The sequence below is a fragment of the Papilio xuthus genome, unplaced genomic scaffold (genome assembly GCF_000836235.2).
Source record: "Papilio xuthus unplaced genomic scaffold, Pxut_1.1 DF827680.1, whole genome shotgun sequence".
Lineage (NCBI taxonomy): Eukaryota > Metazoa > Arthropoda > Insecta > Lepidoptera > Papilionidae > Papilio > Papilio xuthus.
The window spans coordinates 636,070-641,516 of record NW_013530969.1 but is presented as its reverse complement, the minus strand read 5'-3'; the positions used below and the strand labels follow the sequence as shown (position 1 = coordinate 641,516).

The window sequence follows — 5,447 nt, the reverse complement described above, 5'->3', positions numbered from 1 at the left end:
GTCCAGGCTATGTTTTACATCTATACCAAATACAGCGTGATCCATGAAGCACTTTTGAAATGCCTTCTAACAAACATCCATCCATCCAAATATTCGCATTTATGATATTAGTAAAATTGGTATTATGGGATGGTTTTAAGATAGAAGAAGCATAACGACTAAGGTCTGCCAAGACAGAAGTTGTCTTAAGGCGATTAGTCACTAATTAGTTACATAAAAAGAATAGTCATGGACACTCTTATTTCACGTCAATATATATTTTTTTAATTTATTTAAAAACTGCATAGCATCCTTACAGTATACAACCAATTTGACACTATACACACTTTACATAACAGTTTACACAATAACATATTTTATAATAACAGTAAATAACACATAACAATGATAAATAAAAAGAAAAAATACATAGATAAACAGTGCAAGAATATATCAACGCGTAACTAAACATCAATATTCAAACGTTTATAAATACTTTTTGGTACTTTAATAAGTTTAAGGATTAATTAAAGGTCTACTAGATTACACCAAAGTCTGTCAAAGTCATAACCGAATAAAAATAAAAGCATTAAAATTGTTGCATTTAGAATGAACTTTATCGCATAGATTTAGATTCGGATAACATGTCTATAGATAAGTGCGTTCGCGAAACGAGCTTTAGGGTCCTCTAGTTAATTAGTACAGAACCACTTTGTTACGTTAATTAATTAGAGTAATGCCGTAAATGCAAATGAGTTTACTTGGTTCTAGAATATTGTTTGTTGTTAATTAGGACTTAGAGCTCCTGGGAATGTAAAGGTGAGTGTAGTGAAGTCAAGCTACGTATTTAGATGCCTACGATTCCCCTTTGAAAACTGTTAATTAAAGAGATGTGTAGTTGTGTTACTGAACTTTGATAAAACTTACCAAAGAAGTGCTTCGTTTCTGACTATGATAAATGTACTTTTGCCCCCTTATCTTTTAAAAAAATTATGGTTAGATCTTCGAGTGAGTAATTCTTCGTAGAATTAGAAATTAGAACATTATAAAAGTAAGCAAATATGAAGAAAAAAGATCATATCATAGACATAGGGCGGAAATGTCAAATGTCTGAAACCATAGATATGATTTTTTTATTACCAGCGTCATTCACGTAACACGATTTTCACGTCGCCATTTAATGTGTATCGGGTGGCGGCTGGTCGTTTAATGGTCGCAAAAACCTCGTCGCGGACGCCTTGTAATGCGACTGGACTGAGGAGGATGTTGAAATACATTCTCACGTAATGCGCACTTACCACTTTTTGTTTTAGACCGCTGAGATTGTTGAAGCATGACGAATATGCGGACCGTTTTCGGCTTCAAGAAAAACTTAAAGATAAAGTTTTATATATCATTATCAAATCGAGATACAACGTATAGATTTTTCTTGGTTTAGGAAACAACAATCAACTCATTTGACTTTTGGTATGCTGTCGCTTTAAAACATATACCATCGAAGCAACTCTGAAGTGCAGAACACAATATAACTTAGTGGTTTGATAGCTGTATGCAAACTATTACCATCAAAACCAATCAAATAAGTACAGTGTATGTTATGTTTGAAATTTTGTAAGCGGCGTGATGCCGCAAATTGGAGTTTTTACAGAAGCAATTTAGATTAAATCTATTGATACAATAAGTATTGAGCTGATGTAAATGAGTTAGATTCAACGCAAAAGTTTTAATGGAAATTACAGTAAGAAACAGCAATAACTATAAAAACTCAGAAATATAATTCTTAATAATTTTATGATGATTCGGATATAAAGATTATAATGTTAAGCTAGAAACACAACGTTATTAATTATATTTAATATGTAAACTGTTTTGATAAAACTTATGGTGATCATGTTACTGTCGTCCGAGTTGAGGATATTCAAACTTAATATAATATATTATAGCAAATTTATACTGAATATCTGAGAGTGGAGTTATGAGATTGTATTTTCAAGTTTAAATGTGTGGGCGTGGGCATAATGAAAGATTATAACAGCGTCAATAAAACAGCGCAAACGATTAACTTTTGCATCCCACTCTTCTTTGATGATCACAACATATATCATATGAATCTTATTGTATTTCAATGAATTTAAACAATAGCTTGTTGTAATAGTAACTAGTTTACGTTACGTTACGCTATTTAATGTTATAGTTAACGATCTATCATGACAATAGTTCATGGTTTAAAGACAGGCAAACTTATCTGACCCGGTGAACATGAGTCATATTAAATTATAAAAGCACACTAGTCCATAACGTTTTTACGATTTTATGATGATAGTTTATAAATACTATTTACACTGTAATATATTACGAAAGGCAGAGTGAAAACATTTCCGCAAGGAAATAGCTTCTGAAATGTTCTTCATATTAATACGAGTACGAAAGCTGTTGTATTCAGGAAATGCTATTTACGTCCGCTTGGGATGTTGTTAAAATATATCATGCCTTATGTAAAACTTATTCATCATTATTTATAAAATAATTTTTATACAATTTGCTTCCAAATGCAGTTTGTTTTTCAATCACATTAATAAAGCGATAAAGATATATGAGTCGTCATGTTATGCAAGCTTTGAATATCCCAATATATGCCTTTCTAACAGCATCTCAGTCTCAACAATACGTTTACAAAACTGACGAACTTAAATTTATGAAGATTAGAGGATAGTGACCCGCGGGTCGATCTTACCTTTCCAATACTTTAAACATATTTATGACCATTGGCGCCAAGTGACATGCGACGTAAAAACAAAGGTAAAGCATTGCTTATTATACTCGTATGGTATTAGTATGTAAACATATTCAAATTATGCATCCGATGGGATCATAAAGAAAATAATAAACGCCGTTTGTTTATGGTAACCGGTAAGTTACGTAAACTATATTGAAGTGCGTACTTATCGCATTTGCATCTGGAAAATACATTTTTACGACCAAAAACAACAAATTAAAGGTCGGAAAAATCTCAAATAAAAGTATCAAATTCAAATTATGTAGTGAAAAGAAAACTAATTAAACTTTTGTATTTAAACTAAACTAACTAAATAGAATATTATTGCTATGATAACATTCTGAAGTGTACGATGTGTAATCCTAGCTTCATATCTTGTTTCAACTGACAGATCAATTAATTTAATGCACGTCTCATATATATTCCTGTAACGTCTGCAAAATCTAGTTCAATAGTTTACATGAATTAATATTCCCTAGATATAACATTAAACTGACTTTAAATAATACTAGCTGTCACCCGCGACTCCGTCCGAGCGAAATTAAAAAAAAACATAATAAGTAGCCTATGTGTTCTTCCAGACTATGTTCTATATGTATCACAAATTTCATCAAGATCCGTTCAGTCGTTCTGTAGATACGTTCAAACAAACATCCATCCATCCATCTAAAAATTCGCATTTATTATATTATTATAGTAAAATTACGTGAGGATGGTAACAGCATTCCTTTGTTTTGTTGCATTGGATTAAATGATAAACGCAGTTCAATATCTTCAAACATAGACGTGACCATCTTAGAAAAGTATATCGTCATTTTAGGCTGGAAATACGACTATTTTCCCAAAAAGCTACATAAAAGTTTTACAAAGAGATATGAAAGCAGAATAATAGAATTAGACTTTACTGTTGTAACTCAAACAGTAAGCCCTCAATGGCGGGTACACGACGTGAAATGGAGGTTCGCCAGTAAACAAAGCCTCGGCGCTCGATTTATTGGCTGAATTCTTAGATGCGAAAATAGTTTAACAATAGCAAGTAACAGCAGATTTGGATGGACGTCGAAGTGATAAACATAAAAATGTTAAAGAAAAATGTTAATAGAAAAATGTATACAAATATATACAAACAATCTAAACTTACTTTCTTTATTTGGTGACTATAATTGTGATTAAAGAATGTAATTCGTATTTGAACATTGTTAGCAAATATTTAATATATCAAGTAAAAGTTTCGATGTTTGTGACGGATCAAAAACGTTTGATTAAAATCTTCAATTTAGGACGTGGACGATACAACATTTTCTACGTTTAAAAACGTTTCTTAACGTCAAAAAGTTATTGTCATCATTTAAGCTACAATTTTTATTACGATACGTATCAAAACCATAAATAAATAAGGTTTATAATAATAATCTGACGCTAATCCACGGGTCATGATGTCTCGTATAACCAACAAATACATTACCAGAATCACATTTGAAAGGCGACGCATTGTCGTCGAACCTCCGAATTAGGCAAAATAAATTAATAAATTAGCCTAACGTCATTCAATATGTTTTTACGTAAAAGCCTTCATCAGAAGCTCTGTAACATGGTCGCGTGCCGGAATTATGCATGAGGTAATAAAACCTACGAAACTTCTTTGAATTTAAATTTCGAATTTTTATAACTTTTAAAAAAACAAATTCTTCGATCAAAAATCATTCACAGATAAGTTATAGAGTCTGTAAATTAATTTTTATTTTCAATAAACCCTATTGTTTTTTTTTTGTCAGCTTTTTCAAATTTATTTATGTACTACAATAGTAATTGTTGCTTTGCATATTAATTACGCAAATAAATTACCTATGTATTTCTTAAGCAAACGACCATTAACAGGGCCGTACTGGGCATGTGTCAGTGTCCCATATATCTTTGGACATACAACGTCTATCAATTACGTTACCGTAGGCGATATATTGTCGTCGAAGTGCCGTAAGAGATAAAAAATCAATAAATTAGCGTAATGGCGTCTAGGAATTTAATTATTAGTTGGATCTCATCGTCAGGAGCCGTGTTTGGTCGCGTGCTCGCATAATTTATTAGGCAATAAACATTGAACTTAATGCAACTGCATATAACATTGAATTATTCATTTCCCATACAGACATTAAAATATAACTCTGTAAATTTGACATTAGCACTGACACATATTGTTGTCTCTATTTTTTTCAAGGAGAATGAGGGAGAAAGCAATAGAAACTTTGGAAAGCCTTGTTTAAATATCGAACAATTATAAAGCAATCGTAGCACATGCATTAGCAAAATGCTATTGAGGGATAATTTTGCTACTACTTGAGATCGACGCTTTCGAATGTAGTAATGATAGCTTGTATATATTGATGAATGACTCCTTCACTACAAAAACAACACACAACTCACGCTAGTAACCCTGACTTGTAGGCAAAGAACAAACGACAATGATCTTAAAGCTAAATACGTCATTTTTAGTAAAAAGATGAGATCTAATTTAGTGTTCAAGATTTTTAGTTTTAAATTGCTTGTCGGTATAACTTCGTAAAGTTCTCTTGAGGTACAGATATTCCGAAGTCACCTCATTTCTCTTTATGCAATCAGGGAGTGCCCGGACCGAGTCCGTCTCCAGGGGACGCGATGCAATTCTACAAAATAATCTTTCCAGGCGATGTCTAAG

The 5,447-nt window shown here is 32.0% G+C and overlaps 1 long non-coding RNA gene across 1 annotated transcript; it reads left to right on the top strand.

Moving 5' to 3' along the window:
- The first annotated feature begins 578 nt into the window (after positions 1–578).
- LOC106116973 (uncharacterized) lies at positions 579–3,823 on the top strand. Its single transcript, XR_001227850.1, has 3 exons — positions 579–798; positions 1,293–2,778; positions 3,576–3,823. It is a non-coding gene; the product is annotated as an uncharacterized LOC106116973 (long non-coding RNA).
- The last annotated feature ends 1,624 nt before the right edge of the window (positions 3,824–5,447 follow it).